Below are 12,885 nucleotides of genomic sequence, written 5' to 3' on the forward strand. Positions count from 1 at the left end.
TACCTCAGTTCTCAGTGGAAATTGTTGACAGGGAGGTTTGTCAGTTTTCCAGACGAGGACACATCGCTGTTGGGTTGTCATCATTTGTTGATCTGGTTGGCATCATCCAACAAGTTACCAACATCATTCTGTCGCAGAATCCTCAGCATCACCCACTGTTTTAGCCAAACTGACAGTAATTGTGAATGTGTTATCACTACGTGCAAAACATCTGTCACATCAGAAATGACTGGATGTAATGATGTTAATTGCGCATTCCCTGTTAAATAAACAACAAAATAAAGCATAAATAAACCACTGCTATTCCATACAAATAAGTGCAAGTGAATGTGAGCAGGGAATATGGGAACATGCTCGGTTTAAAAATATTTTCAAAAGCGACCACTCCTCATTTATTTATATTTCTCTGAGCCCCATTTCACTTATGTCCTTACAAGAGCCGTATTAGCAGTCATTATAGCGCAAATTATTGGTGTGCTCGCCGTACCTTGACTGCTGAATTGTTAATCACGAGAAGTATAATTTGCCCGCTCTTAAATCTAGCTAAGTTATAGAAAGCGCAACAGTCTCTTATTGCCCTGTGAATATGTAAAAGCCGTTGAATCAGTCATATGTTTTGGTCTTATTTTTAGTCAAAACTTCACAAGTTCTCGACACGTTCAAGATGCGAGGAACTCAAAGCGGCATTGATTTCAGCTATGGGCCATATGTGTTTAAGTACCACTCAAGCTTTGATTGGCTCCATCGTCGCCCGGGAGGTTATGTGAATGTCTTCTCTTAGCCTTAGAGCTTAATATCGCATAACATTGCAATTTGGCACACTGAGTTTTGTGGCTCCGTGTCATGCCTTGTTGTGTGGCTCGCCGTCAGTTTTGGGAGTGATTTATAGGCATGCAAATGAGGCTGTCTGTCGAACGAGGGAGATGTGCTGCCTCTGCCCATTGGGCCCCGGAGAAAGTCTGGAGACTGTGTGGGTGTGAGTCAGTCCCTAACTGCTGACACAGGCACCGAGACACTGAGTTGGCAGAGATTCACAGAGCAAGATGGGGAGATGGCCTTCACAGGTCCTCACATTGACTGATGAGATCAAGAAGAAAGTAGGCCAAGCCAGACAAGTGTCAGGCAAACAGACACCCAGAGATGGAGTGAGAGAGACAAACACCTTCCAATCACACATAGAACCGGGAGAGTGGAAAGTGGCAGGGTAGAGCTGGGTTGTTTTGTGTCTGAGTTCAATATGTCCAAATCTGTTTGTCTAAAGAGTAATGAGGCTGCTGGAACATGCTTGCCCAGGGGAGCTCGCTAGTAAACAGAGGCCAAGTCAAGGCTCTCTAAATTTACTAAAGTGGAATAGAAGTTCACTTTGCTCTGCCAGATAGCCTGACTGTGATGACATTTTGATCAATGTGCCCATACCTTCCCGGAGCTCGCCTTTATGTTGCTTGAATAGTGATGATCTGTTATCATGCTAGTGTCAAACGGCACCATTTGTCATGGTGTGTCCCTCAGCTGGTCCGGGCAATAAAATGTTTGACTATCAGCGTATTTATACAACCTAATTTATGACAAACCGTTTCAGCTGTCCATAATGATGTAGTGTTCATATCACATTCAAGGTTCATAGTTCAAAGTCTGTTTGCCGTGTGGACAGACTGCCCCCTGTTGGCCGCAGCTCGTGCCGTTTTCAAACCCCATTAACAACCAGTCCAATTTAGTATCTGAACATCAAATAATAAATATTTAAATGCTTTACTACACGCGCTAATGTAGACGTATGCAGCTTTAAGGGCATTTTAATTAAAGTTTATTAGTGTGCATTATTTACAATGTTGTGTAACATACCATTATAACAATTGCGGTAAATGATGTGTTTGTATGGATATACACACATACATTACAATGTAATCCAATGCAACACCAAATTAACAAATAGTTAATACTGCTGTTTCCAGCCCGTGTAACTCGTTGTTTGACCCTGTTCCCGATATGATGCTTGTAGAAAAATAAATACAGTAGTATTGTACACAAAGCATGGCTCATTTCTGGATTTCTGGATTGCATTAATGTAACCGGTTTGCAATTGAATTTTAACACATCTATTCCCAACTAGGAAATGTAAGACTTGCACAACTGAAGTCGTGTGAAGCATATGACATTTTGTAAATAACACACTGCCTTCCATACAAAAATCTATTACAGCATTCATTTTTAATGGGGGCGGCTGAAGACCTCACTGTCTCTATACACATCTAATCACCTATAATGAATCAGGGAAGTGCTACGATAAACAGTCTCTTAATTGTACCCCTGTGCCCTTGCTATTGCCACTGTATTGTCGGTGTATATCAACCTTGTAACAGGAAGTAAAGGTTGCCAGAGATACCGTAGTGCCAAATCTAAAGATGCAGAGACAACAGATGGAGCAGTCCACAGACACGGGAACTTGTCATTGTGGTGAGCGATAAAGGTGCGAAGAAAGACTCAACGGGGTGGCAGGGGCAAGTTATTTGAAGGGTAGGCAATGCCTCGCGATGAATGGCTTCCTGACCGAGCAAAGTGCACCTCCAGCTGTCAATATAAGTAATTACCGAAGGAGGGTGGGACGTGTGAGCTACTGCTACTGTATGCAGAACTCACATCCTTCACAAAGGCATGTGCGATGCGGAGACATCAGGTTTGGCATGAAGCGGACAGAGAAGGCTTATGGTGCTGCTCTGACTCAGTCTGGGAATAACCACAAGCTGGGAATAGCATGGTGGCAGCAGTGTGTGGGTTGGTGCGAACAGTCTGCAAGCATGTGTGTGTGTGTCTATATGTGTGTGTCAAAGAGAAAGATAGTCGAGAGGCTGGTTGAATGCAAAATATATCACAGATATAGTCCATAAATATGTAGATACCGTATAATATATAACGTATAAATGTGCTGCGTGTGGCAGCCAAACTAAAATACGGAGCGTGTTTTTGACCTTGAAGTTTAGGCGGAACCCAAAAGGCACCATGAGCGGCATTTGTCTTGTCTTATCAGATGTCCCCTCACACCGGCTCAGCTGTCATTATACCAAGAAAAATGTCATTGTTTTCCTCTCTCTGCTCATAACACAATCTAATCACAGTTGGCTCAGCTCATCCGGTATTGTCCAGGTGGCCCCACTCTGAGGGCGAACAGAGGGACTTTCAGCATCAATAAATGTCTTTAACCAGGCTGATGTGATGTCGACCAGATTACTCAGTGGCCTCTTTACGCCCAGCTTCACTCGTGTGTAGGTGAGCGAATACACGAGCACGCCTCCCTGCATGCATGCACTTTTACAAGCGTGCACTATCCATTTCCTATTAAGTCACTGATCAGAAACTGAAAGAGGTTGTGTGTCCTTGACAAGGTCTGTAAATGTGTGATTATGGGGAGACAGCGGCGCTGCGTGCTAAGCTGGATCAGCCTAGTTGGCACGTACATCGTCTATGGATTTAACTGACAAGCTTTCATTTCCCCAAACCACAACAGTCTTCTCTAAACTACTATGAGCTGCTCTACTGGTGTCAGATAGATTAAATCATGATATTGGATGTTTTGTTCTGTCTTTTATGAGCCCTGTGATTGATGGTTCAGGGGGGAAATAGCTCTCAGCATGCTGAAGACTATGGGCTGTCCACTGAGCCCCATTTGGATGGCATAGTATTATGTGGGCTGCCCAGCAGTCCGTGCTGAATGGCAGAAACAGCTAAGCCATCTGTTACACTCTATTTTCATCACTCTGCCTACCAGTGGGGAGAGCCGCGGTCCAAAGGGACTTTCGGCTACTCGCACAGAGCCCTATTTGCTCAACAGGTCAAGTTTAAGCCTTGCAGTGAGGGACTGCCGTATCTCATTTATGACATGGCCCAGGTGATTATACATCTCACACACTGCCTGACTGGGCAGAGCCTGCGATAAACAGGAATATACTAATACAAAAAAGTAATCAGGTGCCCCAGAGCATTAAAGGAGATTATTACCGTCACAGATGTTAAATGACCAAAACTCAGTGTGTCCCCCGAATTCTTTTTTAAGCCAGGTTAAAAGGATCATCTTGTGAATTGAACTCAGTTCACGTAATACGTTTCTTGGGTAGGAAAAGGAGAAATTTAGGTTTTCCAGGTGAGGATAAAACAGAGGCTTGCGGCATTCATTGGAGATTACTTGCCGCAAACATGGTGTAATCCCCTTATCTGCGTACTTACCTGTCCCTGACAGTGATCCAAGCCTACCTCTATGAGCCTCATTGGCCTGACATTCTGGCAGGAGCAAATCCCTGTCTAATGTGTCAGCCCAGGCAGCTCTAACACCTGGCACGCCACTGCTTATCTGCTGAGCACCCAAAAGCACCTGCATTATCCTGCTGGAGCTCCACAACAAGTGAAAAGGCTTCTAATAACCACACAGTGAAATTACCGGTTGTGTCATGACACACAGTGTGCAAAGTACATACAATTACTGGGGGCTAATGACCTGATCAAAGAGCGTGTACAGTATGAGATATGCCTCTTCTAAACAGCAGGCTTTTAAAGCTGATAAATGTGGCTTAATATTTTTCAATTAATTAAAGGTTTGGCCCTTGTTAATGACTCATTGTATCCATTCTCAATTGTCAAGCCTAGGGCCTCCATAAAAATAAAGCCTTAGATAGTGACGATCAAATATGAACAAGAATTAAGTCTTTTAAGATAGTAATCTGTAGAGTCTAGTTTCTTTTTTTGCATGGTGCTAGCTAATCTGGACAGGCGCTATAATTTTTTATTCTATTCTATTTTATTTATTTATTTTTTTGTGTTTTTTTCCTAGCGTCTTTAAAACATACTATATACAGCGTTAATAAGGTTTAGATAAATGTCACATACTAAAACGAGAAGATGAATGGGGAAGAAGCTAAATAAGTGGCACAAATCACATGTCACCAGTGCAAACAACAGTGCTGCTTCCCTCTTTAAATCTTTCCTGGGAACATTAAATATTCACTAAGCTTCCAGAGTTGACGGTCTGAAAACGTCTCTGGCCCACTGCAAAATTAATGGTCTTCTACAAAAACATGAAATTTGTTTAAGGCCATATTAGAAAAGGTAATCCATTACACAGACACGTAGAACATAAACAAGTTGTTTAATCAATTTCCGGCCGGCCATTTTTCATCCCTGCTACGCCAGGAATCAGCTACGCTCAGGCCAGCATCACTTCGGATTTTTTTTATTTATTTTTTTCACGCGCTAAGTGACCAGACGGAAAATGTACCTCAGCGTCAATTGTGGATTAATTTCGTTGTATTTTCGACCAATAACTTGGAAGTTTTTTCCTCTCTTCTTGAAAGTTTGACTTCCTCAACAGACAAGCAGCGAGCAGGTGAGAGTTTAATACTTGACTCTGTTGGTACAGTAAAGTGAAATAAACGTTGTTTTGTTGTGTTACAATCTATTATGATTATTTTAATGGTTTAATCACGGTGGTAATAAATCGTTTTAGTGACAGTGCCAGTATCTTTAATTGCACCTGAGTTGCATAAACTTGCTAACGCAATGCTAACACCTGAGAAGCGTATCGTGGTGCAATTTTACAACGTTATATGAATGTTATTATGTAGGTTTGTATGGCTCACGAATGTGTTGGTAAAAGTATAGCAGGTTTCCCCCAGAGCCGTATATTAGAAGGAGTGTGACCACCAAGGGAGTGGACCGTCTGAGCTGCTCACATGTTTCATGTGCGCCATGTTTGCTACATCTAACCAATATTCACCGATAGACCAGTGCCCATAACAATTAAAATTGGATTAAAAGTTGGATCGGAAAACAATAACGGAGAAAGTTGTGGGAGCAGAAGATTTAGAAAAGAATTGAGTTTGAAGTTAACCAAGCCTTATGTTAGCCTTATGTTAGCTAGTTATAAAGGCTTAGAAAAATAGCAACTACCTTGTGAAACCCATGTGTACTTGTAATTTATGTTGACGTGGGTAGCCGAATTTAATTGACACATAACTTTGCCTAGGTTACTACTAAGTTATTATGGCCAGAGTGCTAATGTTATAATAATACTAATGATAATACAAAATAACAGTAAGACTCGTTTAATTTTCACTATTAATAGGGTATTAATAATTTTTCTGAATAGTTTTTAACGGCGATGGATGAACAGACTGAGGAGAAGGTAAACAGAGCTCCGTGACTGATGAAGCGATTGGACTACAACGCATTTTATAGTGTCATTTAAGATATATAAAGTAATTAGACGCTGGGACATTTAAGTGATACTATTTTACATATTTACAGACGTTGGCAATAACATGTATAGACCAGTTAATGGTGAAAATAGGCGATTTATTTTAACAAAACACATCCGCCCCATAGGAGAATTGTCCCTCCGACGTATCAAACATGGCGCCAATGAGTTGAGTTGGCCAGACTCTCTCTAATATAGGGCTCTGAGTTCACCTTGTTGATGATGACATCTGGTGGCGTCACAGTAACATAGCATCAAATCGAGTCTATTGTGAACAGGAAGCACTTTTGCATGTTTAGTTTAAAATTCTGTTCCTCCAAGGAAATTCCCCGTATGCATGTTGTGATGTTTATTTTATGTATATCTATAATGGAATGTCTGTGCTGCTGGAATATTGAAATACTTAGGCGTGTGACTTTAAAGCATCATATACACGAATTAGCGATTCAAAATTCGGTCATACGAGCCACCGTATATATATTTTTTCAAATGTGTAAAACAAATATCCGTAAAGTAAAGACATTCTAATCATGATTTATTTATTATTATATTAGTTTAAGTCCTGTATATCATGAAACGTATGTCTTGAAATGAAGGAACATGGAGGGGGCTGGCATTACGGTAGTTTATGTGAAGTCCCATAATGCATTGCGCCATAACCACACTTCGTAACTTAAGTTAAATCTTAACTTAAAACGAGGACATTGTGACAGACATTATAAATGTGGTAATGTTGTTCGCGTTTACGACCTCGATTGTGCCCAGAAGCCGAAATTGATATCTTGAAGTGAAATGAACGAACCATAACTGAACATCACGTGTAGCGGAGAGACACCCCAGCCGGTACTGATTCCAAATCAGCTTTGCGCAGTGGCAGTATCGTAGCCTATGAGGTTTATCCGAGGCGCGATTATTGCTAGTTGAAAACTTTACCCAATACCCCGCCTTGACGACTTGAAATATAGTCGGCAATGGCAATTTTTGACGGTCTCTAAGGAGACTGATAACTTTGTTAAGAGAAACTTTTGCCTCATAAGGGAAGTATTTACAGAAACAGTTTATTTATGGCAATCAGTAGTGCCTGACCTAAATTAGTTGTTGCGTTTGTTATTTACATATACTACCACCTCTGTTAACGCATGAATTGCTCTATTGTATTATGTATGTAAGAAACTGTTATTATACAAGTATATTTTACTTCACTCGCAGAAACAACAGCGACTATCTACACCAGTCAAACTCGTCCGGTTCCACCGCCTGGTACCTAAATCCAAAGTTAGAGACGTATTAAAGAGGTGCACGTACGGGACACGCCCCCTTGGAGCTCGCTGTATCGTAGCCCGTGAAGTTTATCCGAGGATTATTGCCAGTTGAAAACTTTACACAACACCCCTCCTTACGTATTTAAATATAGTGGGCTATGGCAATTTTAGACGGTCTCTAAGGAGACTGATGACATTGTCAAATGAAAAACAACGATACGTTTAAGCGCGTTATTGCAAGAGTTTGTAGTATGGTCTGGGGTTCATTAGCTTTGGGTAGTCAGACACTGTTATCATTATCAACACAATCTTGCTATGATTACACAATTCTATGTTTTCTCCAACCACAGAACCAACACCGGCCACAGGCTACAACCAATCCTGTCCGGCTTCAACCCCTCGATATCGTTTGTATTTATGCTTTCGCAGAGGCAACATCGGTATGAAGCCCTGTGTGCCAGTAAACATGTAGGTGTAACCGTGATAGAGAGGTCTGCGGACGGGAGACACCCTGTTTGAGCTCACTGTGTATCGATAGCTTTGCGCAGTGGCAGTATCGTAGCCTATGAGGTTTATCCGAGGCGCGATTATTGCTAGTTGAAAACTTTACCCAATACCCCGCCTTGACGACTTGAAATATAGTCGGCAATGGCAATTTTTGACTGTCTCTATGGAGACTGATGAGTTTGTTTAATATAAAGATAATCGTAATGCTACTCCGATCTGCTAGTGTTTATGAACCCCTTGTTGTTATTGATATTGTGTACTTCTGTATTATCACGGCAAATACGAGTTCGCTTTATTTGGTCCAGTCAGTGGTAGTTTCGACACATTTGCCTCGTTGGCTGTTTTATTTTTTTAAATTGACGCGGGCCAAACGCAGACTGCTGCTCTTTGCTCGGGGACTCCCAAACAGAGACGTACCGGGTGTGACGTCATTTCCGTTTAACTATTGTGTCTATTTTATGTTATGGGCGAATTTTGCAGTGGATCCTTAGTTAATTATTATTCACATTGGCTATATGTGATTTTACGACGTATTTACAAAGAAACGTGGATTAATGCTCCGTAATAGCGGCCGTATGATGTAGATAGCGTTACTGTTCAGGACATGTCTCCTTTTTGCATCAACGAGCCCATTTCGTTTCTTCTATTACTGCATGTTAGATGTGTTTACAAAGTTATCCATTGCGGACATAACATGTTATATTACTACGTACTTATTATCACATAGTTACATCATAAAGTGCAACTTCATGAAACTAACCTCAAACTTAGAACCGTGACAAAGAGGTGTGTGGACGGGAGACACATCCCTGGAGCTCACTGACAGACATCAGCTTTGCGCAGTGGCAGTATCGTAGCCTATGAGGTTTATCCGAGGCGCGATTATTGCTAGTTGAAAACTTTACCCAATACCCCGCCTTGACGACTTGAAATATAGTCGGCAATGGCAATTTTTGACGGTCTCCAAGGAGACTGATTTGATGTATAAAAATAATGCAGCATTCTTCATTTAGCTATCGAGGATCTTCTACTGCAATGCTACTATTAGTGCAGCAGGGGGCACTATACAGTCAGGTAAAGGAGATTCTTCACTGAGGCACAAAAACATACTATGTACACAATACAAACTAAGAAGGCTACTGCACAGAAGAGAGAATAAAAGTGTTTTATTACACATCTCGGACCTTATCTGGGACCTCTGGTAATTTGTAACTTGCCAGAGGTTGTCTGTGATTTTAATCCTGTGTGAATCTGTCAAGTCTGTAATTTGTAATGTGAATATTTCACAGCAAATTACCTGAACCCTGTTTCTCCTAACACAGAGGTGAGATAAAATCAATCCAGAGTGAATCAGCATCTCTGTGATTTTTTTTCTCTTGATAATTACAAAGGATGTGCTGGTAATCAAATTCTGGACAGATGTTGGGTTAGGGAGCAAAGTGGAGATGTCTCTGGCCCATTCACCCATTTAGCCGGATTAAATCAAGCATTAAAGTGTTCATCAGTAAAGGTGGGCCTGATTTGAATACTGCCGGTTCGTTCGTTATTTCTCCCTCCTTGCCTTTTTGTAACTTGATGGTGAGTGCTGTCTCACGATAGAATGTGCAGTGAGGAGCCACTTGTGACTGAGATCCTCTTTCTGTCACGCAGTCATCTTTTAGCACCCTGTAGAGACGCGTGATTGCAATGATCTCTGATGAGGTGAAGGGTGGGTTTTAGGCAATCACAAGGGTGGAGGGTTTAATTAAAGTGGCGTTCTCATTTGGCAGATGAGCTCCGAGCCTCTTGTCACCCTGTAAACACTCTTGCGCTCTCGCTGTCATGTGAACATCCTTAATACTCTCACTCTTGCACGCCGCCCATAATTCCAACTGTGACAAGTGTTTATCCATAATAGAACCACAAAATTATTCTTTTTTTTTTTAATTCAGTGCAATCAATAATGCATCTTTATATTAAATCTGACGTACTATACATTCATAATCAGTGTCACCAGAGGAAAAAAAAGGGTCCTTTTGTGTTATCTGCATTTGGATTTACATCTCACAGTTGAAATATGTATTATTTTTCAGGATATGTATGAGCAATCATGTTATTAGTCTGGGTTTTATTTCGGTATCTACGATTAACTAGAGGTTTAGGTATTTTGTAATGTGATTATATATAATCCTAATGCTCGTAATGTATCACCGGTATCAGACTGTGGAGATGGAGAATGGATAGTGCTTTCACACAAACGGAGCATTTGGTTGTTTTCATCAAAGGTGAAACCGGGTCTTTGAAGAGTGATTCATTTTTACATAATTAACTCAAGACGGCGTTTGTATTTAATCTTCACTCGCTGTGACCTATGAAGCTCGTGCTTTTAACTCTCTATGACACACATCCACCGAACATTAATGAGCCCGCTCCGAACGGAGCGTCCGGGCTGAGGCCACTTGCGTGCGGCCCTCCTGACCTGCACACGACCCAGCGTTCGCATCGTGTTGGGACGTAATTGTGGTCTCAGGCAATTGATTTTTATGTTGTCGTACATTGCGCACAATCACAACCTGACGGTTCCTTATCTTTCAGAAATTAAATGGAAGATATGGCTTTGTTCTATATAAGCGACAGCTGGAGACATGCCAAACATAAACAAATAAACTGCACAGCATCACAGGACTAGTTCCTAGGTAACCATGTGACAGCGCTGACAATTGCTATGGTAACCACTGTACACCCCCACCCCCCCCACCACCACCACTCCCTGTCTCCCCGTCTCTGTGGTCTTTTAGGAAATGTGTGAGAATAAAATTCCCTTTCCTGTGAATTGATTTTACTTGCCGGGTTGGACAGTTGTGGAGGAGGACACCATCACGTCACAGAAAGTAATTTACCCTTATGCTTTGTACAAGATGAAGAATAAATTCAAGCAGGGAGGCTAACAGACCGAGGGCTGCACACTGGGGGAACAAACACGGTTCATAAGCTCGTAATAAAATGTCACATGTAGAGTTGGCGACGCTTTCTGAAATATCAAGCCCACTTTTCTATATTACCATGCAAATACCTGCTGCGCGTTCCCGCGTTCCCACCAACTGGTGCGATATGAAAACTAATAACCATGAACTCTATTACAAATGAAGACATTTTCCCAAGATCACAGTAAACAAAAACTAGTTTTAATCGTTTTTTTTCCCTCAGATCGTTTGTTCAGCGAGCCAATTTGCAATTACTCTGCAGCAGGTCTTTTGTTTCGATCCCATTTGTCACAAATCCAGTTACACTCCATGCCCCCAAATGAAAAAAAACAAGCTTCTCTTCAAAGACGGAGACATCACAGCGTGTTCCATTTAAAAAAAGCAGGTGCAAATCTAAAAGAGACGCTTTGATTCGCGTGAAATTATGGACATCCCCGTTGCTCCACCTTTAATCGAGTCTAACACGCTATTCTTGGTAAATAACCACATCACATGAATGATAGGAAACCTGGAAAAGTTATCAAGTTATTCCACACACCCAATTAAACTTGCTCCAATCCTTTAATGCCGTGTCCCTCTTAATCGCCGCATGGTGTACAAGGGGTTGCCCCCAATTAGTTGCCTTCTGTGACACCCTGACACGGGACGCTGCTATCGTGATTGTATTTCAACTTCAATTACTTTGACAACCAGGCAGGGCTGACTGGTCTCTTCTGCTCTTTATTTATCTTCACTTCCTGGATTCCTCTGCTTTTGATTAGTCGTGTCAAAGACTTTTCCATTATGTTGAAGGAATTAAAGAGAGAGAAACTAACGTTTATTTTCGTGCTCTTAGTTTCCTCAAAAATAGGTCTCAGAGGCTATTAATAGATTCCAGTCTTAATAAAAAAGTATTAAATATTTTTTCTTGTGGACACGGGTCACGATAATTTCCTGTACTGCTTATATTACTATGATTATATCTTGATAAGAATTATGGGAAAAACATTTGATAAGAAATCATTTAAGGCTGTAATCCTACGTGTTTCCAATCATAATCTGGTCTGTATGAAATTATGTGTAATTATGAGAAATTATTAATTTAATTTGCTGGCAAGTGTATCTAGTAATTATCACACTGGATGGATGTCACAACTAAAAAAGGTGAACTCTACATTTTGCTGTGCATAACCAATGAAAATGCTTGAAGAGTAAGATACCTCTGGAGGCTGGATGAATCTGCCAACAGTGCTACAGTTGGATGAGTAGGAACATATTACATATTTAAGTTGTTGCTCTTGTCTCTTTTTTCTGATCTGTAGCCTCATGCTTTTCGTGAACACTCTATACTGTGTTTTAGCATCATTATATTTGTGCATCACATTAATATAACTGCGCACCAAATAGATCAGTTCATAAGGTGAAGGAATTACTGGTGTGGTCCAAAATGTGACGGTGCTCATCTACACATTTTTCCATTTCACGATGAAAAGTGATGTTTTTTGTGATTTTATTATATGAAATAAACATGTTATAGCACAGGGGCCCCTAGAGGGTCTACAGAGGTACTGCAGGCGGGGGGTTGCAAAATCTTTGGTTGATTAGACACGTGTATATAAAGTCTATGTATATATATATAATATATATATATTCCCTCCACAATTAAATTTCTTCAAATGCCTATTAACTTATTCAGCGATACAGGAGCTGTCTCAACAGTGCACTGTACAAAGTAGGCTCCGCCCCTATCGCTGCTGAGCCAATCACTAGGCCGCATATTACACACTGACTCTGTCAGGTTCCCACTACATATATATATATATATACACACACACAAGTTAGGTATGTTTACATCAGTCGCATGGCCACTCTACTGTAGCACATGTTAGAAATAAAAAAAGAATATTTGAACCATTGTATTATTTGAATATCT

The 12,885-nt window shown here is 41.0% G+C and overlaps 4 non-coding genes across 4 annotated transcripts; all 4 read left to right on the forward strand.

Annotated features, from left to right (window-relative positions):
* Positions 1–7,100: 7,100 nt before the first annotated feature.
* On the forward strand, positions 7,101–7,241 carry LOC125015591. Its single transcript, XR_007113630.1, has one exon. It is a non-coding gene; the product is annotated as a U4 spliceosomal RNA (small nuclear RNA).
* A 315-nt stretch (positions 7,242–7,556) lies between these two features.
* On the forward strand, positions 7,557–7,690 carry LOC125015596. Its single transcript, XR_007113634.1, has one exon. It is a non-coding gene; the product is annotated as a U4 spliceosomal RNA (small nuclear RNA).
* Positions 7,691–8,039: 349 nt separating this feature from the next.
* LOC125015593 lies at positions 8,040–8,180 on the forward strand. The gene has a single exon (XR_007113632.1). It is a non-coding gene; the product is annotated as a U4 spliceosomal RNA (small nuclear RNA).
* Positions 8,181–8,841: 661 nt separating this feature from the next.
* LOC125015594 lies at positions 8,842–8,982 on the forward strand. Its single transcript, XR_007113633.1, has one exon. It is a non-coding gene; the product is annotated as a U4 spliceosomal RNA (small nuclear RNA).
* The last annotated feature ends 3,903 nt before the right edge of the window (positions 8,983–12,885 follow it).

This window comes from Mugil cephalus, chromosome 10 (assembly GCF_022458985.1).
Source record: "Mugil cephalus isolate CIBA_MC_2020 chromosome 10, CIBA_Mcephalus_1.1, whole genome shotgun sequence".
Lineage (NCBI taxonomy): Eukaryota > Metazoa > Chordata > Actinopteri > Mugiliformes > Mugilidae > Mugil > Mugil cephalus.